Source organism: Lissotriton vulgaris, chromosome 6 (assembly GCF_964263255.1).
Source record: "Lissotriton vulgaris chromosome 6, aLisVul1.2, whole genome shotgun sequence".
Classification (NCBI taxonomy): Eukaryota; Metazoa; Chordata; class Amphibia; order Caudata; family Salamandridae; genus Lissotriton; species Lissotriton vulgaris.
In genome coordinates, this window is record NC_141694.1 from 1,471,112,584 (window position 1) to 1,471,137,646 (window position 25,063).

At 43.3% G+C, this 25,063-nt stretch overlaps 1 pseudogene; it reads right to left on the reverse strand.

The window, feature by feature from the left end:
• Positions 1 to 252: 252 nt before the first annotated feature.
• Positions 253 to 25,063, reverse strand: part of LOC147709009 (t-SNARE domain-containing protein 1-like) — a 42,944-nt pseudogene continuing 18,133 nt past the window's right edge.

The window sequence follows — 25,063 nt, forward strand, 5'->3', positions numbered from 1 at the left end:
ACATGTTTGTAGCTAAGGAACCAATTTGTGCCTGCAATAAACGCATGTTCTTGCACTGCCGGCGCTGCACCCTCAACATTTGGGTCTCCGGTCCACAAAAGACATTGGAACCATCACCTTCAGCACCTCCCATTTGAGCCCTTGCCCTGCGCCTCTGGTTGTGGACATTGCTGCGCCGCATCTTTAATTGGGGTCTTGTTTTGGGGGTATGCCCAGCCTGTAATGTGTAAGGGTCAGGTTGCCTCTCCTCTTCTATTTCAAAGGCAGGTAGTTGTGCCACTGTGCTCCTGCGTCTTGTGGGTGCAGGTATTGGGGTTGCTGGGGCCAATTGTATCTTCTCTCCTTACTGGGCCTGAGTCTCCAGGGTGTCATGGCCTTCACCTTCATCAGACTCCTGCGCAGCTGCATCTCTGATGTTAAACAGTGCAAGTTCCGTTTTTTTGTTGGAAATGTATGTCAAATTGCGCATTGTTTGGTTTAATAAAGTTTTTTAGTTACACACCGTATCTAGATATTTCACTTGCTTGATGTACTTCAAAACACCTTCGCTGTTGTGATCCCTCCTTGCCTTTCCTATTTGAGTTCCTGTCTGCTAATCCCATAATGCATTTGTGTGTAGCAAGTAAAATGTGGACCGGAGTAGGATTTGCAACACTTAGCCTGATCTAATTTAAGGGGTAATTTTTGATTTAGCATTGAATGGTCCTTTGCATGCATCTTACCTTGTGAAGTACTGCTGAGGTGTCTATCTGGGTGACTCTAACTACAGCTTCAGGCTGAAGGGTTGCCTCCACCAGGTCCTTCAGGGGTGTATGGGCAGTTTGGGTCGATGATCCTACTCCAGTCTTCTTGGCATCCGAAAGCCTGGCAGCAACCTTTTCCTGGCACTGCTCTGCAGGTCATACCAGTGCTTGTGCAGATCTTCTATGGAGCGCTGTGTGATCCCTACTGTGTTGATTCTGGATTGGATTCCAAGCCAGATTTTTCGTTTCTCCGATTTAGGGACCTGGAGTGACTGCTTCCCCAAGAGTTTGTCGTGTCTCTTTACAACTTCCTCAATGAGGACTTCAGGCTCCTTCTTGCTGAACTTCACCTTCCTCTTGAGCTGTGATGACTTCTTCTCACTTGTTCCAGAAACCTTGCACAGGTTCAGATCTCCCAAAATGCTTCCTTCTTCTGTGCTTCTTTCAATCCAATTTCGAAAAGCACCACTCTATTGGAAATCAATTGCCACTAGGCTTGATTAATAAAGTTCATAGACAAACAGTAGTTCCAAATGGACAACGCTGAATCCGTGGTTGCAAAAGAATTTCTTTAATGTGCCAAGAGAAACCAGCCAACGCGTTTCGTCCCGTCAAGCGGAACTTCTTCAGGGCGCAATTGTGTATGCAAGGGTAGAGATAAATTCCCATTCACAACGTCTGTTTAGAAGCGGGAGCCGAGTCCTTCTATCTAGGCATCCAATAAGTGTGATCTTCATCTACGAATATATGAAGTAGATATCTGCCTTTTATGTTCACGAAATGTCGTTATTAAGGGGCGCTCGTTTATCTTTATATCCAATGTTTTGATGTATTGTGTGTTCCACTGGGCCCAAGTCTTGGCCTTCACGTGGTCTGACGTGCACTCTGTTGGCACCGTCGTATTCTTGCTTCCAATGTATTGGAATAGGCTCTAGTTGTATAGTCGCATTGAGGTAGTAACCTCTTGGGGTCGTATCCCTCTCCCCAGTTGGCGCGTTCGCGATCCACGCGCCAAACAATTCCCGGCAGATTAGTCTTCTGTGCTTCTGCAGTCTGCCTCTTCCTCTCTCTCTCTCTCAGTACAAAGGTGGCAACATGTGCTGCATAATTTCCTGATTGTGATGTCATCATGCTGCATCGAAAACCCGGATCGATTTCGCGTTTCGCTAATTGTGGATTTGCTTTTTTGCTAATTGGATTATGGAAATCGCCGATAGCAACTGCGATTTTTACTGAGTCACAAAAATGTTGCGAATTTATTGATGCATGGGCATTTGCGATGACCAAATAGCGATTCCTTAAACATCACTACTTGGTAATCGCAAAATGGAACTTTGATGCATGGCCCCTTTGTGATGATCATGAATCACAGGAAGCACTCTGCTAAAATACATCATTACTTCAGGGGTGATAATGGAAGAGGGGCAGAGAGGATGATGCTGCTTCAAATCCCACTTCTGTTGCTTTTAGACTATCTGAGGATCAGATGCACAACTTGATTACTTCTTTGTCAGAGGCACTGCAAGTCAAAGAAGAACGGTAGTAGCTATTATCCCCAGTCTTCTCCTACAGCTTCAATCTCTTCGGTAATAACAAAGAGTAGGAGATCTAGGTGCCTGAATCCACTCCCAAAGGCAAATGTACTCAAGAATCAGAACTTATCTCTCTTTTTAGCTGTTTGTGATATAATTTATTGCCACCTACGGAGGATGAGTTACCAAGTACCAGCTCAGGTCTTTTTTAGCCACCGATCCCCCCACCCCTTATTTGGTGACCAATAAGGACATTATGGGTATGCTCCAGAGTGAATTGAAAAACCAGGAAAGGGCTGATCTCCCAAAGTTCATGTCATGTTTGTACTCTTTGGTGCAGAATGACATGGAGGTACCAGCAGCTGTCAAAATTGATCCAATTCTGGCTAACCTGACAAGTCATTCTCCTATAATTGCTGAGGATGTTTCAGTGGCAGATGTTATGGATCATAAAGTTGAGGCTTCTCTGAAAATAACATTTTTCTGGTTTGAATCTTGCAATGAGGGCAGCTTTTATGCAGCGTGTGTAACACAGTTTCTGGTCAAGGTCTTTCTAGCTGTTTCTACAGAAATCATAAAGGGGTAGAGTGTCCTGATTTATTTGCTAATATGCTGTAGTGTCTTGTGAGTTAGAGATGACTGGATCCTTTTGGTCCCTGACGGACTCCGTAGAACAGTGACGTAAGTGCTTGGGTGTGGGTCATAGAATTCATGATGTAGGATGTTCAGTTATCGATTACACGCTGAGGAATACAAACATGTAATACCAAGCCCTGTGTGTGGTGTAGTCCTTTGCATGTACCCAGGCTGGGGAGGAGGCTACAATTCCTATCAGTTGTTTCCTGTGATTTATTAAAAGCCTTAGCTATTCCTACTGTTTCTAGTTTTGTAGCTCATCATCAGATTTATATCAGAGTATGGAAGGAGGAGGGATCCTAAAAGGAGTGCCTGCTTCATATGTATTTTTCTAGGAGTAAATTATTTAGGGGTCATCATGAAGATGTGCTGCATAAAACTTTCAAAAAACAGAAACATGTACAGCTATTCAAAACCCAAATCAAGTCAAATCCTCCTTGGATACCATGATGGAGAAGATGTTCGAAAACATTTAATGTCCAGGATGATAAAATTAAGTGTAATCAGCCTTTTTCATTTATGGGTCAGAATTCTAAGTCTCCTTCTCTCCTCCTCATCCACCAAAGCCTAGAAAGCATTCCTAACTATGTGGGGATTCCTTTAGAAGGGCTCCTCACATATTATCTTCAGAATTGGAAAGAAGATATTTCAGAAGCATGGGTTTCTCAAATTTTGGAACAAGACTATATGTTGGAATTTGAAGAGACTATGCAAGACTCCTTGCTCCTCCTGGCTCATTCTGTATATTCAAAGGATCCAATAAAATGTTGTCTCTAACTTGCAAAATAGCAGAGCAACTTGCAAAAGAAGCGATTTTCCCATTCCCAAAACTTCAGAAAGGAGAATGTTTGTATTCCAGTGCTTTTCTGCTTCCAAAATCTTCGGGAAAAGACTGATAAGCTGAGAAAGTTCTTATAACTGACTCATTTCAGAATCGAAACACTACAGTACATAATTCCATTGACAGATCCAGATAAATGGATGACAGCTCTATATCCTCAAGATGATTACCCACATATACCCAAATAGTGTCCCTATTAAAAATTGTATACCTTCCCTTCCTTTCCACTGATTGCCAAATTATTAGCTCGCTTACGAAGGGAGAAGAAAGATCTCATTCCAATAGCCCTCTTCTGGCTAAGAATGAGTTGGTTTCCTTTCCTTTGTTGTGAATGATGTTCAAGGAAGAGGAGTGGATACTTCCGATAAACCACTGTCCCCTGCGATCTCTCTTTCTACCTGTGATCATTTGTCATAAAATGTAGTTAACAGTGTGGTTGTTGACAAGAGGGGTTTAAAGGTCTCTCCTCTCCTGTTGCCTCTCCAGTACAGATATCTAGACATAAAGCAACCAGAAAATGTTACAAACACCACTGGTTTCTAGTTAGTGTGTGTGTAAGTCCTTAGATCGTTCTAACTGTAAGTTCATATGGATCCTGCAACTCTTTCAAGATGATTTTGACAAGGATTTGGCTATTACTACTTTGAGTGCTCAATGAGCATTTAGAGCCCATTGGGGCATCTCTCAAATCAAATCTTTAGGTAGTAGGCTCTTGAAGGGGTTTTCATTAATTATGCCATACATTAAACCAACATCTCCATCTTGGAATCTTCCATTGGTCCCTAGAGCATTGCGCTTCCATCCTGTTGAACCACTGAATGAAGATGTGAAACGACTGTCTATCAAAGCGTTTTTCTGTTGTAGTCATAACATCAGCCCATAGATTGGGTAAGTTAGGTTGTTTATCCTTAAATCCTCTTATTTCAGAATGTTTTCAGATAGATTGATTCTCAGATTATGTCAAAGTTTATCTCCTAAAGTTATACCTTCTTTCAGTCCAGGACAGGAAATAATGCTGCCTTCTTTTTTTTCCAGCTTCTACTTCCCTTGAGGAGTCCTTATACACACTCAATGTTTTGACAGCAGTTAAGATCTATTTTTCAAGGTCACAAGACAATAGGTAATACTAGCATCTGTTAATCAATTTTTGCGTTTTCCGACATGGTCAGAAAGCTATGACTGCAACTTTGAGTAGATGGATCAGGACTGTGAGTTCAACGTCCTATGCTTTACAAGATACAACCTTACTGAGCAGGATCCTGGACAGATCCACATGCAGAATTGCTTCTTCATGGGCAAGGCTTGTTGAGCTTCACTTACAGATATAAACAAAGCAGCCACATGGACCACTTGTTTCCCACATTACAGATTGGATATTGGAAATCTTGAGTCCCTCGAGTTTGGTCCCAGAGTATTGGCAGCCACTATATCCTAAAATATAGATCTTTCTTGATTTTTTTGCATATAATTTCCTAATGCATCAGTTTGGGAGTTCCGTTGTTTTGGGAACTCAACGTGCATTTTTTTTCCCTGGTATATCCTCATATCTTCATATATATATATATATATATATATATATATATATATATATATATATTAAGTAACGGTACAAGAAATGGGTTGAGGTGTTAATGATTTGGTGTTACTTATTGGTAATCTGCATTACTCTGAATTCCCCTTTGTCATGCCATTCATTAGAACCCTGCCTCCCTGGGTCTCATTAACTAAAACCTGGATTCCCTTTTGGTGTGGGATAGCAAGAAGTGTCACTTAATATTGCCCATATGATAGGAGGGGCATAGAAATTAGATGAAAAGGTCGATTATTGCTTTTGATTGGCTCTTGCTGGGTCACGTGATCCCTTGATGGAAGGTTAGACAGCTCATATAGTAACAATTATGAATGGACAAAGGAAGAGGATACTAGACGAAATGTAGATAACTCCAAGTAATCTAGACATTCGTCACTATAGGTTACCCCTTCCCACTTTCAGCAGTAGTTAGTTGGGTCCTGTATATAAATTGTGATGCAAATTGTCTGTGACTTACTAGGGCTGCCACAAGTCAGATGCCAACAGATACGCAGGACACACGCCAGGCAATACGCGATCCTTTCGATCACAGATTGACGAGTGTGCAGAACGGGCCACTATTTGTCCTGCCAATTCTGACCACGCCCGAGGAAGCCCCAGGCCGGATGGCCATATGAAGGGGGCGAAACACGTGTTGACTGTCACCTTTCTCTATTCGATTCTGAAAACTCAAATATGAGGCATACCACATAAAAACCTTTCTAAGCAACCGTATATTGGAATTCTTTCCGTGATTCATGACAATCCTTAACTGACTTCCTTGTAAACTGGCACAAGTCAGAGGCTATACTTGGAAGCAGACCTTAGTTTCAAGCTGAATAAAGCCTACACTTCTTCAGAAGATAAAACTGCAGGTATGTTTCACAACAGAACATGCTATAAACTCCGTTACACTGCCCATGGTTTGTGTGTGTTGTAATCGGGAAGGGTTTTGACTGGAATATATATTTGTGTAATATGTGTGATAGCCCTATGTAAAATGGCCATCCTTTGCTGAATAATTAATGGTAAACATAGATAATTGAAGTAAGGCTCCTCAGCGGGGATCATTGGTGCACAAAGAGGCTTGCTGGCGCCCGTGCCTGTGCTGATGTTTCCCATCATTTATGTATTTTGTTACTAAATTGCCAAATGTGTCGTTAGTTTATCCGTTTTCATTAAATCCGTGCCTTCGACATGCTTTGACCCCTTCTTCACACACATTTGGTAATGAAACAGTCCAGAAAAAGAGGCATTAGAAATTAAACACACAGTCGTTTTTCAGATTACACACATTACCTGTTTTCACGTACTGATTTGATTACATGCCTAGTTTCCTGAGGTAATAGGATTGTTTAATTGCACATGTAGGAAATACTGCACATTAAACCGGCGTTCATTTGGGCCACGCATTTCTTTTAAGCATTAAAATAAATAAAGTGGCTTTTCCCTGCACGCGCCAGCTGAGCACGAGCAGAATCTCAGCCTCAGGGGAATACAGATCAACGCTAATCTACCGGGCTTCCCCGAGCCCCCCTGTCCCTGCGGGCCAATGAGAGCCAACCTCTCTCCTGCCTGCTGATTCCGCCCACTGCCTCCCCTCCAACATCCGCCCTCTGCTTCTCCACCAACAACGTACTCAGACTTCAGGATAGAGGGAAGGAAGGCCCCGGGGTTGCCAGTCAGCCAGGGGACGGGAATAGAGGGACTGCACTGCAGCACATAAGCATTGGCATAGCCAATGGGTCTCGCCTTTCGGACTGTGTTTAGCCAGAACTTTTGGCTATGTTGTAGAGCATTGTGGCTGCTGTGCATTATGTTGAAAAGTTATAATAAAAAGTGTTAAGCATTTTTGTTACCTTTATACAACCCAAGACATTATATATAACTGAACAACCTGATTAAAGAAAGATTTTAACACAAAGAACGTATTCTAGTTTTTTTGTACTTGCACTGTTGGCAATTTCTTACTGCCTCTTCTCATGCTTGTTTGTTATAAAAAAAAATGTTATGGGGGAGCGGTACATAAATAACGAGGGAGTTGAGGTTGGAAAATAGTAATTTAATTAGAACATGAGAAGGGACGGACACTAGGGGAGAATCAACAGAGCATCTGTGGGTAAATCAGCAATCATTGTTCGATTAGTTTATGCCAACACCTAGGACTGCCCTTTAGAGCCAATGGGAAGCTTCAACGGCTGCAAACCCTGAAGATAGAGCATTTTTAACATACATAAAAGGGACTCTGGACTGCGAAGATCCTTCTATTGGTTGTCGGTGGTGCGACATATGTCATTCAAACCCTGTGCTTTTGTTATGGGACTGTTTATGGTAAAAACCCAATTCACCACACACAGTCTGCTGAAGAAAAATTACCAGAAATGTATGATCTGATAGTCTAGTCCAGTTACTTTCCCCCAGGGTGGTTTATGCCAGAGTCCCCTGTACAGCGTTATCTGTGGTGGGACCAGGGCTGTGGATGGGCTCTTCCCAATAACGCTTCGACCGCAGTGTAGTCTGAATTCTTTTAGGAAGGCGCTGAAAGCCTATTTGTTCACCTAATTGTGGTACTCAGGGATAAGTGCCAAGAAACTTTAGAACAAAAGTCAGTGCTTAATACATTTAAATTCAATCAGTCACTTCTGTAAAGGGAGACATAGGGTTAATGCTAAAATTCGGTTTCCACTTTTTTGGCAAAACTTTGCTTTGGTAGTGATATACAACAAGAGAGAGAGTTGATTACAAACATATCTCTGAAGGGTATTTTTCACAATATAATTTCAAGGGAATGACTAGAAGTGGGTCCTGGGAGCTGCTTGCTGCAGATATGTGGGATTAGGGGGCACTCTAAAGGAAAGAGATGGTTATATAGTTTGCCCTTTTCCAACTTTACTTATCCAACAGGATTCTTCGGTCCTGGTGGCCTTGTGCCTAGGGTATGCTTACACGTCACTATCCATCCTGCATCGTCCATGACTGACTCTTCATCCAACCCTACCGAAACATTAAAGTCGGACGGTGACTATGTATCACATGACTAGTCCGCATTTTTTAAATCGGTTCTGCTGGCACAGGAGGCTATTGTATTTACTGCAGAGATCTGTGTTTAATATTATATACATGGGTTTGAATCCTGGTCGAGCCGCTCAGCTTTCCATTCTTCTGAGGCCGACAAAATGGCCATCATTATGATGGATAACAATAGCACCCATTATCCTTTTGTAGCGCCAAGAGACGCCATTGGGGGTGGATGCCCGTTACACAGAATGTGTTTGTTTTATTTATTGTGACCACTGATTTTACACCAGCTTAGCTGGCTTGTGATCCACTGTGTCCCAACCCTCCCTGACTTTCAGAGGTATGTGTGCCATAGAAAGGTTAATTGTTAAATAGTTGGCTACTTCCCCAGCCGTTCCCGGTTTCTAATCCGTCTGGAATCTCCCAGTAGTCACAGAAAGCCACCAACCTTTGAACATTCGCCATCCCATCCAAGTCTACCCTGTTTCCATATGATTAGGCTTTCCTGTTTTCAGTTTTTATTTTTGGTAAACTCTTGTGGGTTTTTTTCAGTTTTTTCAATACCTTAAAAAACAGTGTTTATCAGTGGTTACACATTTTCGTGCCATTAAAAACAATAGGAAACAAAACAGGTGATGGACCGAATGTGAATCAATGTCACACATTCATCCCAGTCCAAAGATCTGGGCCCAAATCCATCGTTTTTTTGCACTCCACACCACCCTGGGTTAGACAATGGCGATATGCAAATCAGCTCTGACCCTGTGCCCCATGGGAACAGTCCAGTCCGAACTACAAAAGCCATGTCCTTCCCAGAACGGAATCAAGCATCCGAGGACCGGACCGGTTTCGAGGTAACACCTCTCATCAGCCCGGCTAGCTTGACTCCAGTGGTGTGGAGTGCCTGGGACCCACGTCTGGGCATCCCCAGTGCACTTATGGCGGCAATTGCAAACGAAACAGGTGATGGACCGAATGTGAATCAATGTCACACATTCATCCCAGTCCAAAGATCTGGGCCCAAATCCATCGTTTTTTTGCACTCCACACCACCCTGGGTTAGACAATGGCGATATGCAAATCAGCTCTGACCCTGTGCCCCATGGGAACAGTCCAGTCCGAACTACAAAAGCCATGTCCTTCCCAGAACGGAATCAAGCATCCGAGGACCGGACCGGTTTCGAGGTCGCCATTGTCTAACCCAGGGTGGTGTGGAGTGCAAAAAAACAATGGATTTGGGCCCAGATCTTTGGACTGGGGTGAATGTGTGACATTGATCCACATTCTGTCCATCACCTGTTTTGTTTGCAATTGCCGCCATAAGTGCGCTGGGGATGCTCAGACGTGGGTCCCAGGCACTCCACACCACTGGAGTCAAGCTAGCCGGGCTGATGAGAGGTGTTACCTCGAAACCGGTCCGGTCCTCGGATGCTTGATTCCGTTCTGGGAAGGACCTGGCTTTTGTAGTTCGGACTGGACTGTTCCCAAGGGGCACAGGGTCAGAGCTGATTTGCATATCGCCATTGTCTAACCCAGGGTGGTGTGGAGTGCAAAAAAATGATGGATTTGGGCCCAGATCTTTGGACTGGGGTGAATGTGTGACATTGATCCACATTCTGTCCATCACCTGTTTTGTTTGCAATTAAAAACAATAGAAACAGTGTTTTTCCGGTGTTTATGGAATTTTAATTTAATTTTAATTATTGCTTGCTTTCTGCACTGATAGTGCATGTGTATAGGTAGCGTATGCACAGGCTAAATGAGGTCCAAATACATTTTTACTGCACCAGACGACAAAGTTAATAGCATTCTTCATTAACTCTGAAGATTGTAAATAGGCTTTGAGCATACCATCTAGCAAGTGACAAGGATCTTTTACAGGTAAGTCCTTCAGCTCAGGTATCAATTTTGACAGACCATCATACAACTTTTTCCTATACGTAGCTGAATTACTGCAAGTTCAAACAATAGCACTCCAATATTTATTGAACTTGGAGGGAATTTTTTTCAGCAGCATTCAAAGTGACACTGCATTCCATGTTTACCAAACACCTGGTGTGATGTTTTCACCACTATCTCAGATGCTTGGTGACAACATTCTTTTCACATATACCTGTCACTACATCTTGCATTGAATGTTTAAAGACTCGAGTGTTTGGCAATTCACTTACAATCAATACTGACTCACTAGAAAAGGAGGCTGATGTATCAAAGGATTTCACCCATTCTCTGTCTGCGGTTAAATGTGATGGTACATATTAGGAAAAATTCTTATGAAACCAGCCATTTTACCTATTAGTGAAATTAAATGTAGCCAACATTTCAAATCTGATTTCTGTATTTCCTGATTCTCTACAGTTTATAAACTACATAAGACCTAAAACATGCTTCTAAACACAGCATCTTTAGACCAAAGACCACAAAACTGAAAAAGCAGAAGGATGAAGAGACAATGTTTTAGTGACATCCCTGAACAACAAAACTCAAGCAGAATAATGTTAGCCCAGGCTTTCTTGATGCTATCTTGTATGACAAAGTTACATTGTATTGCCCCCTTCCGGAAGCAATAAAAATGAGTCTTTCACTCATCTTTTCCTTTCCATGAATGGCACTTAGTTTGTGGTTACAAAGGTGTTTTTCAGTGTTTATATGTTTGCACAGGTGATGGCTATTTTCCTTTCAGTTATTATAGGTTTAAACCTAAAACCAGATAGCTTACGTATGATTAACAGAATGTAAATGCTTGCAAATTCAAGGTTCGGCAACCGAGCCTTTTATCCTTCCAATGTCCATAAAACAAGCATCACCTCATAGGGACTGAATAATGATGTCAGTTCTCCAGTGCTTAAAAGCTGTAAGACAGTCATTTAATTATCACTACAATTGTATCATTTATGTTATCACGTATTCCACCAGCCATTCCCATTCAATTACATGGTAGTTCGAAGCCCCCCTTCCAGACTCCCCTCCCTTCCTCCCCAAAAAGCCAGCGAGTAGTGCGTGCATAACTAATGAGTGTGATATTGGTGGGTAACATTAGCGCCCCGTAGGACGCGAGCAGAAGGCGGGTCAGTTACAACAGCAGCCTTAAAGAAAACAAGCCCGGGAGCTGTATGCACACGCGAAAAGGAAATTTAAAAAAAGCCAGCGAGGCAGGAAGATGGATGGTACACAATTTTCACATACCCGGTTAGAAATCGGGAATGCCCTGGAACGGGTTTGATAGTTAAATGAACCATTCATCAGTAACTGCTGCATTTAGTTGATAAATTACTTAGTGCTAAAAGACATAATGAATAAACAATGAGTGTGCCCTTGGTGGGTAACATTAGTGCCCAGTAGGACGCAAGTAGAAGGTGGGTCAGTTACAATAGCAGCCTTAAAGAATAAAAACCCAGGAGTTGTGTGCCCGCGCGAAAAGAAAATTAAAAAAAGCCCGTAAGTAGTGGGCGTATAACCAATGAGTGTGCCCTAGGTGGGTAACATCTGTTTCCAATTACCGTCAACGAGATATTTGGAGACAGATGGGATTGAAGCTCGCGCCCGAGGACCCTAGGCCATCGAACAAACAAGGCGGGACAATCACCCACCTTGCACCAATTGCGTACTGTGTTTTTAAAAAAGACCCATGCACAGGTCAATTGCGAGCTAAGAAAAAAAACGCACATGCATGAACGTGTGTTCAGAGCTCAAAAGCCGTTACTTAATCCCTCGCATAGCAGCGCATGCACCCTGGCTCAGGCGAGATCTAAAAACAATATTGATTTTTCTGATAGGATGAGTATGTGTGAGGCGCTTAAGATGAGCATCCGACAGGGCTGGCTTTAGGGCGGTTCGACCGGTGCTACCACACGCCGAATTCCAGGATGCTGTGTTTTAAAATGTCTTATGAGTTTAAACTCACCTGCTGCAGAGTACTTTGGGTGTCCAGCAATTTTTAGGCAACAATAAAAGTGTCAAGATAACACTGGTGATTAATGTACCTGCTGGAGAGAGAGATCAAAGTTTTGTCTAGTGGCAGTTTTGACTTATCATAAAAAGAGCAGATGGTTAATATGCCTGCTGCAAAGCATGTGTAACAGGTAGAGCACAGAACTGTAATTTATATAGAAAACTTAGTGTGTTACTTCTTTTGTAACAGTGAACCATTTGTTAGTAAAGTCAACCCTAACCACTGTGTTATGTTTGAAATCCTGAGTTGTGCTTCTCCAGACCAAGCACTCTTCAAATATACTGCTGACTAGAATGGATGACTTGACTCCAGCCCCTTGTGGTCTTCCTTATTATTTATTATTATTTATAGATTTATACAGCACATAGTTGCCCCAGCAACAGGGCGTCCCAGCGCTACCCAAGAGACAAATGCCAAGTGCCACTCCAGCAAACCCCAGAAGTTTAAAGTGGGAAAAGCCAGGCCTTTAAAGCTTTACGAAAGGTCAAATGATTCTGAGGTTCTCTGATAGACAGCGGGAGGGAGTTCCAAAGATAAGCTGCCTGTACCTTAAAATATGGACCACCAGCCCTGGCTCTTTGAAACTGGGGGGTGCACACCAAACCCAAGTTGCGGAACGAAGGGGATGGTTCAGGGTGTACTGAACCAACAGATCCGCTAAGATCGGCGGGCTTTGTTGTGACAGAATTTTATGGGATACGCACAAGGACTTAAACTTAATTATTTTGGCTATTGGTAGCCAATGAAGTTTAGATAAAGAATCAGATACCGAACAAAACTTGGGCAGTGCTAACAAAGCACGGGCTGCGGCATTCTGAATTCTTTGAAGGCGTAAGATACAGGATTTATTAGCTCCTAAATAAAGGGAGTTGCCTTAATCCAACCTGGCTAAAATTGTAGCCTCTAGGATAGTTTGGTGGATTTTTGGTTCGAAATATCTGAGATGGGGTTTTAACCCCCGCAGGAGACCAAAGCAGACCCTGGCCAGAATTTTAGATTGGGTGTCGAAGGAAAGATCCCTATCAATCCAAAAATCAAGGTTCTTAACCGCCTCTTTGGGCGGTGGCACTGTTTTAAGTTTGTCTCGCCACCACTGTTCCGACCACAGCGTACTCTCTGATATTATCAGGATCTTAATATTTAGGATCCACATATACAAAACAAATCAAAACTGTACTCACTTACATGAGGGGGAAAGGATTAAGATTGCTACTACGATTTAAAATTGTGTTGACCTAAGTACATTACGTTTGTGTTTCCTCTATAGATTATACACGGGCAAAATATAGTGCCGTCTTTGTATGTGAGTACAGTTTTGATTTGTTTTGTGTATGTGGATACTAAATGTTAAGATCCTGATAATATCAGAGAGTATTAAAATTGATGAGCCTATGTATTCATTTTATTCATAGACCTATGACAGAAAGAGGCAGAAGGTAAGATAGATGAACTTTTGTGTATGACATTGAATACCAGGTTCTTGTGGTTAAATTAGTTGTTTATGATTGGCTGTGGTTTCTTTTTAAGACAAGACGGTTAAGGTTTTTGTTACCGGCCGTTGTTGTGAGTATTTAGGTTTATGTACAGATTCAAGTTGCTTGTGCATGTCACAATTATTTTATGTGCTGCACGATTGGTGGAATTGGACTAGAGGTGTACATTTATGTACTCCAGGAATTTTTTATAAATATGTTGCTGATTATGTATATGATGTTTTATGCTAGATTCATGGTGCAACACATGTCCTGATGATGGCCTCGAAGAATAATAGTTTGTGAGACAAAACTTCGACGCTATGACACTTTTTTAATGTATACTATTACTAATCAATGTATTGTAATTATGTATATAAGTGTTGAATAATGTATATATGGCAAATTTGTCAATATTGTCCATATACCTGTGAAAAAGTGTCAGAAACCACTGCACATGTCAGAAATCAGGAAGTAGTGGATTTTTTAGTTGCCATACATGAATTGACATATGGATTTATACCTATGCGATGTTAATAAGATATGTTTTTATGTATCTTATGAGAAAAAAACTATAAAATATTTGGTTATTTGATAATAATCTCTTGAGTTTTATGGAATTTTGTTCACTGCTGTGATAAATTTGAAATCTAAAAAAACGTGAAGTGATTCCTTAAGGAACATTTTTGCTGTGTTATTGATTATACCCAGTTCCTTGGGAATATTGGGTTGCCCTATTATTGTATATTGGTTTTTTTTGTATATTAAGGATGGGCCTGCAAGCGAGAGGTTGTGTGTCTGAAGTAGTCTAAAAGTAGCACGGTCATTGTGAGCCCTTTTCTTTCTTTTCCAGCAATCCAAGAAAGACAAAATACTGTCCTTAACTTTGCAATTTGTTTAGGGAATCTAAATATCCTACAATTAGACATCTTTTCTGTGAAATACGAGCTTTAAAACCACTGAAAAAGTGGTTTTAAACCACTGAGCTAACTATAACGTGTGCCCCCACTAAACACTGCTTATGACCTCACAAATTACATCATTAATGACATGCTAAATTACATCATGAAAGACATCACAAATGACATCTCAAATGACATCACAAATAACATCACAGGTCACATCACTGCGGCCAAGCCTGTACTAAATCCCTCACAGACAGCCACACTTCCTGCGGGAGGCCAATCACTCAAAGACCCCAACCCCACATTTTTCTTGTTTATTTACTTTGTTTTTAAGGATTTTTCGATATGCTGCGGTACCGTAGCTGAAGTGCCAACAGTGGTACCGTTAGACCTTGCAAGTGTCACTTGTTGAAGCTTGTGGGACCATGACTCCTTCATGAGTCCGAGAGTGCTACAAAGGGGCTGTGCTGGATCCTGCAGGAGTACAGTGGGACCAAAAGCACAATTTCTTTTTATTTTGGCCCTCTCAAAGACAGGGCTCATAGTACCCCTACCCTGTCACCTTCTATTTCATTTTTTTCTAAACACCGGATACGGGGACTAAGTCCCTGAGTTAGGAAATGGCAGGAACAACTTTTGTCTTCATTCTGTGGCCAGCAAACCATATATCTCAGTACCGTGGGACCAATATTGGTCCCACAGTACTGAAGGTGCCAACAGGAAAAAATGCCTCTATGACAATCAGAATGTTCTATTTCTTTTTATTTGCGGTAGTACAGGAGTCCCGAAGCACTCAAATGGGACAAAAAGTCCATTATCACTATAATTCAAACATTAATTTCACAAAAATGCCTGAAAGGATTTACATCAAATAATGAAAAGCAAGATTTCTGATCCATCTTTCGGCTTAAATTGTGTAATTTTGTTCAGCCAATTATTTCCATATCGCTTCTTACAAATTCCTGTGAAAATGAACATGGGAAAACAAGGTTTTGGACCCTCCCTTTTACTCGGACCCGACATGGAAATGAGAACCATGTCCTGAAATGGCAGGCGCACCATTTTCCATGACGGTTGGCCAACCAATCAGATTATTCTGGTGCCATGGATCCATCTTTGGATCCGCCGTACCACAATGGACAACAGGAGAAAAAACCTCTCCTGTCAAATAGGATTTGAATATTTTTTAAATTGCTGAATTTGAGTATATCTGTTGATCTTTTCAGGCCCAGATAAACATACATTTTTCTAAAATGTAACCTTTTATTGCCCAACTTTTTGCATCTTTTCAAATACTCATTTCTCATAACCTAATGTACATATTTAGACCAAACGAACAAAAGCACAACCCTTGAGTAAAATTCCACTCTCATTACAAAGTTGGTACAATGTTGTTCAGCCATTTGAGAATGAGATTAAAATAGAAAATGGCACTTTTAGGAGCAACCTTTTTCCGTTCCTCCGCTTGATGGATCGGCACAAAACTTGCCTTGAATGACCAATGGGGGGTGGACATTCTTCTCAAAAGCTTTGTGCAGATTCATAGGTCAGTGCCAAAGTTATTAAGAAAAAAAAATAATCTATGGAAACTATGACCTAGCCATGCGAAATTTAAAATGAACATAGCAATGCCCTCCATGTGATGCAAGTGTTTTAGAGACTGCACTGGTATTAGGATCACATCATTTGCATGACAGGATCACTTTCCCACATCTGCCTTCCCCTCCCACACATGCCCTACATCAATACCTGCCTTTCTCTCTGGCCCACTGATGTCTCCTCTCATGCACTTGCCTTCTCTCACACACCTGTTTCTTTTTGTCTAATCCACACATATATCTTTCCCACTCCTGCTCTCTCCCACAAACCTGTCACCCATGTTTGGGCCCAGAGACAGAGGTGAAGGACAATGCCATTGTGCTGAGTGTGGGAAGATGTAGGTGCTCGTTCTGTGTCAAGAGATTGCTGTGCATTGTAGGTGGCTTGAAAGAGGTAGTTGAACTCGGGATGGTACGGAACAGCATGTTTCCTATAAGGGGTGGGCACAGTATATAAAATGGCACAGTGGTGTGCAGTGTCATGGCACATCACAGCACCATGAGTGGTATTGGATGGCACGGCATGTGCGGCACATTACAACATCTGGTGAAACATGTGGCAACAGTAGCACTGCATATGTGGTATGAGACAGTGCAGAACAAAATGTGAATGCATGGTTTGGTGGACTATGGACCAGGCTAGCACATGTGGCAAGGCTTGGCACCACAGTGGCATGGCACTGTGGCACCCACTGTTGCTATTGGCATCATCGACTGTGCTCATGTCTTTGCTTCTTCTGCTCCATGCAAACTCTATGGGATCTGCGGATTTGCCCTAGTGTCACCTATCTGTTGCTGTGGATCATGGTGTGAAGTGCTGTAGACGTGTTGGTTGCCCTGTGGGTTTGTTAACACACGGGGAGAAGTGGAGGATTCAAACGCTGTGTTCGCCTTCATAGAAGACACACCACTACAAAGAAACATGTTTACCTATATAGTGAAGGAGTAGGGTCCTTTGTACTTTTGCTTCTGCTCAGGTGCAGTTACCCTAAGTGAGCACTGTAATTCGGAGGGTTAAGTTATTGGATGAGATGGGTTCACCCACGTAATGGTGCCTGCTTCATTATAGGCCACCTCATCCCACCCTGGTGGGATTGTACCACCATGGTGGACTTAATTGCACAATTTTTTTTAAGGCGTTCCTAAAATATTATCTTCTGGATAACATTCCAGGGATCCAGGTTAAATTATTAAAAATGCCGTAAGGTATACCACAAAGATTGACTTTATTAGGTGAAACCTTAGGTATGAATATAAATGCTATAATGTGTATTCAGAGGACGCTTTTAGGTACCATGACCTTTGTGTCTCCCTGTTCTGCCAACATTCTTCTGCCTCTTAATAGCCATAAACAGGTCTTGGGCATTCTTCAGTGCTCTAGAAGGATCTGTAATCTATGTTTATTTGTAGGGCAAAAAACAAAGGTAAGGTCCTACACCTATGGTCCCACAGTTCCTCTGATGGCAGGGGCTGGGTAGGATGACTTAGGGCATAGCTCCTTGATGAATGTGTGACTACATGAGTCGCCACTCCTGATCAGACCAGGGACTTCAGGGGTAATTCTAATAGGGTGCAATATATGACATATAAAGGGAGGGAGGACCTTACCATTGTCATTATAGTGGCTATGCCTTGCTCCTCTGCCTTTCGTTCTGGCTGTTTTGTGTGCTTGTTCAGTCCTGTTGGCGGTGCCACGGAGAGTGCATCCACTATCTGCTTCAACAGATCTACTTTAGGGTTATATCTTTGTTCTCTTTCAAGTATCCTTCTTAGGCTTCCCCTTCCCCATGACACAGCCTTTATCTAAACCCACGCTTTTCATAGCAGGGAGTGTTAATGTAAGACCACATCAACTGCGAAGTGGCGTAGTGCAAAATGATGGGGCCCCCCTTCAGAATGTGATGACGGGCCCCTGGGTCTCCCATATCTCACCAATATTTATTGGTCTTGGTCTTGGTCTAACTAGGGCCTTCCTGAAGTACCTAATAGAGCACTGTAATTATGTGTTCTTTCAACAGTGTTGTGATCAATAAACATAATTGCAGCTGCAGTTTCCCCCTTCCTCAAAAATTTTTGAAATCTAAACAAGAGAGCAGGGTGAGTAGATCCGGATCCTAAGCCAACTGCGGGGCCCAAAGGGAACTCATATGAAATTAAAATGTTAAACAATGCTGCTTTTTTGTGTACGTGGAGCTCGCAGACCCAGAGGGTGGATGCGAATCTTGAAATTTGGCCAACCTGGCTCTCAGGTGTATGACCTCCCACCCCAGGATTTCTGGAGCCAGCTTTGGCCCCCAAGTTGCCAGACGTTGCATTCAGATTTGTCTATGGGGGTGTGGGTGATCACCCATAGATCATACAAAAATACACTGAAACAAAAATCACCACAGTGAATTAGAAGGTTGAAACTATTTAAAAAAATGTTCTTCGGGTTAGTTTCTTTTTAATTTACCTCATTGGGAGAGATTAAAAATATTGTGCTAAACTACCCCATTTTTCAGACAAAAGCATCGTTCAGCACTTATATAACAAGTTGCAGTTATTTTGTATTCTTTAACAGGGTTCACAAACACCAGAAAAGATTAAACATAATAAAAAGATAACACGTATTTCCAAGGTTTGGTGTAAATCGACCAAGGTGTGGGGGCAAAGTCATTAAAGATGCAAACATGGGTTTTCTGCTACAGTGTAGTGTCATCCTTAACTGCAGAGGTGTGAATGTAGCCTCTAGCACACACATTCAAACATACACCTTCATGCACCAAATGTAGACAACTAAATGCCACAACGGAGGAAAAGAATTGTTTTTAGCCACACTGTGCACAGCATCCCTGATGCTTTGCTGCATGGCTAAAGCAAAACAAAAAAAACTTGTAAGCGTCCGCCTACGTAATTTCACGCACGTGCACCATGCATTTCCGGGTATGATCAGTAACTAAAAACAAAACAAAAGCGATTTAATTTTTTTAAGGCAGGCAAGTGGAGTGGGGCAGAAGCAACAGGGAGTTGAAGCAGCATGGAGGGTCGTAAGCAACACAGAGGAGGGTGTGGGACTCAGAAGCAACTTGGGAGAGGGTGGTGGACATGAAAGCAACATTAGTGGGCGGCGGGACATGGAAGCAACAAGGGGAGGGTGGCAGGCACAGAAGCAACACATGGATAAAAGGATGAAGCACAGAGACATTGGTGTCACTCAAAATGTTGGGGGGCCCCCTGGCAGAATGTGGTGGGGGCCCCTAAGTAGCTCGGGGCAGATTTACGTTGCCTGGCGCATCTCTGCAAATCGGCAGAGATGCGCCAGGAAAGATACGTCACGCAAATCCATCCTTGCGCCACCCATGATGCGCCGCATTTACAATGCGGCGCACCATGGTGCAAGGAAGGGCAGATGCGTGACGCATCTTTTGGCTTACGGGCGGCGCATTGCTGGAGTCGCGTCGCAACTCCTGCAATGCACAGGGGCCACCCATACATTACATGGTGAGTCACTCCTTACGCCTGCTTCAAGCAGGCGTAAGGAATTAACGTAGCAGCTTTGGGAAAATGACTCAGTGAAATCTTGTAGATTTCACTGAGTCACTTTCCAGGGACTTTCCTGCGACGGAACGCCCCCCCTGCACCGGAACGCCTACATGAAACCTGACGCAGGTTTCATGTGGCGCAGGGCCTTACACCGTGACGCATCTCCATAGATGCGTCACGTTGTAAATGCCTCGTAGGGATGCGCCACGTTTACGCCACCTTGCGTGACACAACAGCGGCGTAAACGTGGCGCAAGGGGCTCATAAATCTGCCCCCTCATATCTTACAATTTGTAATTGCCCATTGGCCTCACTGAGGGGTTGGCTTTCCCTTTGAAGTTTTAGGGAGGCCCCTGCACCACAAGGGCCCAGTGTTAAGCCCATGCACAGAGAACCACATGGATGAGAGCAGTAAGGCGTGGGGAGGGAAGAAGCACACGGTGGATAGGCAACAGCACAAAGGGGGGGAAGAATTACAAGAGGGAGACAGCTGAAAAACACATGTACTATCTGTGTGTGCTTTCAAACACACAGAAAAGTAGTTCCTTGACACCGACTGCAGGCACAAGGCTAGCACACACATGAGAAACAGGCAATGCTCCATGGGAGAGCAAATAGAAACTTGAGAAGCTGGGACACAAATAAGAAGAGGCAAATGAGAGTGACAAGGAAAGCCAGCAGTGGGCGTGCTCCAAGCCCCTCTATGTTTATGGTAATCTACAATGTGTCTCTCTAAGGGCAGCACATGTGCTGTCTACTAGGATCGACCTAAAAGCAGTCTAGCCCTATAGTAAAACTGCAACTCCTCACATATGCCTGGTCCTCTGGGGAGGGCAAGTCAGTGGCTGGTAAATACACAGGCCAAAAAGTGGCCACCCAAAAAAAGTGACTGAGAAATCCCCCTCAATCTCCAAACCCGACCTTGGAGCAGTCACTCTATCACTAATACCCAATCAGTGTCAACACGAGACCACATCAACTGACCAGTGGCGTAATGCAAAATGATGGGGTCCACCTTCAGAATATGATGGGGGCCCATGAGGCTTCCATATCTCACCAATATTTATTGGTCTTGGTCTGAATAGGGCCCGCCTGAAGGGTTGAGAGCCCTGATGTGCCGTAGGGGCTGCAAGCCCCAGTGTTACGCCCCTGCAACTGCCCAATAAGCAGCTGAGGTGGACGGGGAGACCCAGCTGCTTCACACCCCTTTTGTTCCTCCTCAAGACCACTCACACCCACTCCAACAATCCCCTGGGCATCTGCAGACCTGAAAGGCTCAGCACCAGAACCTGTCCCCTTTGAGGCCAGAGTCCCGGGGTCTGAATGCACCAGCACATGGGGTGTCTTTGCTTTCTTCCAACTCAGGTGTTAATTCTTCATTAAAAGTCGAAAATTGATCACATCCAATTTTATTAAAGTGAACGGGAGACGTGCAGCGTTTTCGTGGCTACTGCATTCAGTATTTTCAACATGTATGTTTTGGATAGCTGAGCGCACTCCTGAAAGCCTGCAAACAATTCAGCAATTGTGCAGCCCTCTCTCCTTCCCGTTCCCGTCCTGCCGGCACCAGTGAGTCTCCGCTGGAAACCCCGGAAAATACATTTAGAGCCAGCGCCGTTTAATGACAGTCTAGTAAAGCCTGACAGGAGCGCGCGGCCTAAGAAAGGCCCCTTTTTGTCCAGGATGTGTTATTATTTTTATTCTCCCTCCTTAGCGAAGCCGCCGGTGTAAAATATGAGCGAAATGAAAATGCAAAGCGCTGAACCCTCTTGGTGGGACAAAGACTGGTGTGTTGGAGCGGCTTCTCGGAGCCCGGCCTCTGCCTTGGCATGGCTGGGGCGAGGGCTTGAAATGGCTGCAGATAGATGGGTGCCAGAGGCAGCTTGACATGGATGCTGGCAGCAGCTGGGCTAAAGGTTCAGGGGCATGATAGCTGCCAGCAATCATCCCAGCGAGGCCTGGATGGTGCAGCAACACTGTGAAAACGCCCAAACAATTCTCTGTTCAACAAGTGGATCTCCTGTTGTGATTTACATTAAATAATGCCTATTTGCAGCCTTAAAATTCAAGATTTACACATATTTTGTGGCCCTGTATATAGTAGTCGAGGGGTGGATTAGGTGTGGCTAGAGAGGCATTTGCTTCCTGGTGCTCTGTTTGTGATTGCTACCCCGTGGGACTGCTTTGCAACCCTTATGTTTAAGGCTCAATATATAAGAGATGGTGGCCATATGGCTGGACCGTACATCAATGATGTGAACCAATTCTTGTTAGTTCTTACGCAAGCCAGGTAAACTGGAGCAAAACCGGATAAACTGGAGCAAAACCAGTCAATTAGCTTGAGTGAAGCACGGTACCGAAGGCCGCAAAGAGGTTCAAAACGAGTATTGAATAAGGGAGTGCCTAAGCAACATTTACGACTTGATGGACTCTACCTGGCAGAACCAATGGACTTTCAAAGTCTGTTTCCACTGGTGTCATTGTCGTGAAACAGCCTCTTGATGGCTCATTCAGAAAATGATCTAATTGTGCGATGATAGGTTTGGATGTCTGATCAGATCAAGTTAGTGGGAGGCAGGGGTGAAATCTGCAACATCTGACTTGTCGTCTGATCTACTTGCTTACCTTTGGGAGTGTGAAGGCAGTGTCAACATCAGAAAGCAAGTAAGCCTCTGGAACCCTGTTTACTCTCTATAGTTTCTACTCCTCGACCTTCCCCAATCCTGTGGCCAGCAAATGAAATGAGAAGTTAGTAGTGCGGGACAAGAGGTCAACCAGGCTGTTCATCAGAGTTTAAAGGCTGCTAGATGTCGTTTCACTACCCCAAACATTTTTGTGAATTAATGTTCATGAATTGACTAACGATGACATAAATGGTACTAGCTATCATTTGTGGAACATTTGCTAGATTTTTTCTGCTTTGTATTTTTTCAAGATTTTTTTTTCATATGCAACCATAAAAAACAGAGCAAGTTGTTTTGCAAGGAGCGCCTCTGGTTCAGGCAGGACTATTTTGACACAATCCACACCGCTCATGTCAGATTCTATATAGCACAGGTTCTCCCCCGAAGTCCCATCCTTCAGGCTTCTGTCTTCCTGGTGGAGTACCACTGGGCTCCTCAGCCCTACTCTCTTCAACTTGTATGTACTCTTCGTGGCAGTTAGATTCAAGGAACAAATGTCTAGAATTAGCAGTTGTATGAGAGACAAGTTTCTCAAACTTTTTTTTTTAAACAGATTTTATTAGTAATTTTCATTTTACATATTATGACTAATGCAGTACAATCGCCATGTGGGGTGGTACAGTCAGTATCATTTTTACAGTGAATTCTAATGTTTGGAAGAGAAGAAATCAGGTAATGACATTTCGTACATTTTGCTCATACCACAAATAATCCACAAGGTCATAGATAAATGCCGCTTATCACTTTACAAACATACACAACCTCCAAACCAGGTAGGTGAACTCAATCCATCGCGTCTGTGTCTGCAAGACAACAAAAAGATCCCCAATTTATCCCCCCCCCCCTCCAGTCGTTTATCGCCGTAGTAAAGCGTCCTAAATCACCTGTTGAATGAGGCTTGGCATACAACTGAACTATAAGAAAACAACCGCATATCTACAGTTGAATTACATTGACAACAACACCTGTTCGATGCGTAATATTCTGGCATCTATGATTGTCCCTTTCGAGGTGGGTTCGGAGTTCTACACTCTTTATTGTGAGCCGGTGTGGGTGTCTACAAAGTCTAATTCTTGCTCATTAAGGGTTTTTTAGCATGACGTCCCACTCCAGTGCTATCTGGATTTTACATAGTCCCTTGGCCTCCTCCCTTCGTTTAGCCACACTTTCTGCACTACCCCAGTGAATCAGTTCACTTTGCCACATGTGTGCAGAGGGTTATTTCTTGGATTTCCACAGCAGGGTGATGGCCCTTATTGCTAGGATCAGCGACAGGTTCACAAATCTATATTGTACTTTGTGTTTAGATTGGGATTTATGAAGGCCCAGGATGTATTCTTCTATGGTATTGGTTATGTCCCTTTGTGTGACTGCATGGGGATATTGTCTGACAGAGTCCCAAAACCCCCTTAGGTGTTGGCAGGACCATACCATGTGAGCTAGGTTGGCTCCCTCCCAGTGACATCTTGGGCAGTGGTGTTGCGTTTGCGGTAACATTTTGTCCAGTCTATGGGGGGTAAGATAGGCCCTGTGAAGTATCATGGTTTGGATACATTTGAATTTTGCATTTCTAGTTAGTTTCTTAGGGTGTTCTATAATTTTGTCCCATCTTTGTCTTCTAGAGCCCGCCCTATGTCATCCGACCATGTGTTTTGTAACGTATCGAGGGCTATCCCCGCGTGGGCACGGATCCCTACATACAACCATTTAATTAAGTGCCTACCCCTGTCCATATAATAAAGTGCTTTAACCAATTTGTGAATAGAAGGCTCCTGCCGATGTGGGGCCCAATGTGTTTTTACATATTGTACTAATGCTGCATGTAATATATATAAGTGGTCTGGCACCCCTGTCTTTTTTTAGCAAAGTTACCATAATCCAGTAACTGTTCATCGTGGAATAAGTCCGACACCGTGCTAACCCCTACGTCTAGCCAGGGAGCGATAGTGCGCTTCATTATTCGTCCGGTCGCCAGTGGTATTCCCAATAAGGGGATGTTACCCGTGTAGGGAGGGTGTGGGCATATGTAGTGTAGTGCTGTTTTCCAACATTGTAGCGCCTTGTTTAGCAGGGGAGGAAGGTGCTGGGGGAGTTTGCATCGCGGTAATAACAGTGTATGCAAGGCTCCTCTTGTGATATCTCGCTCGGTGTATCCTATTTCTTGCAAATTACGCCCGGCCGTCCAAAAGGACAGCCACTGTAATTGACAGGCATAGTAGTATGCTCTGAGGTCCGGCACTCCCAGGCCTCCTCTATCCGTGCCAATCTGGAGCTTTTTGAGGCTTATCCTCCGTCTACTGGGCCCCCAGATGAGGTCAATAATCATAGTATTTAAGAGTTTAAAAGTGTTCTGTGGGAGTAGCACCTGTAGATTTGTAAAATAATAAATCAATCGTGAGAGGACCACCACTTTCGTTATAGCCACTTGTCCCATCACTGATAATGGTAATGTGGTCCAAAAGTCAATACTAGAGCGTAGGGCTCTGATTGCTCTATTGAGGTTGCCGTCCAACATATCAGTGGGTGTCCGGTATACATGAATACCCAGATATTTAAACATGTGCGCAGCCACCTGTAATACTGTGTGCCCA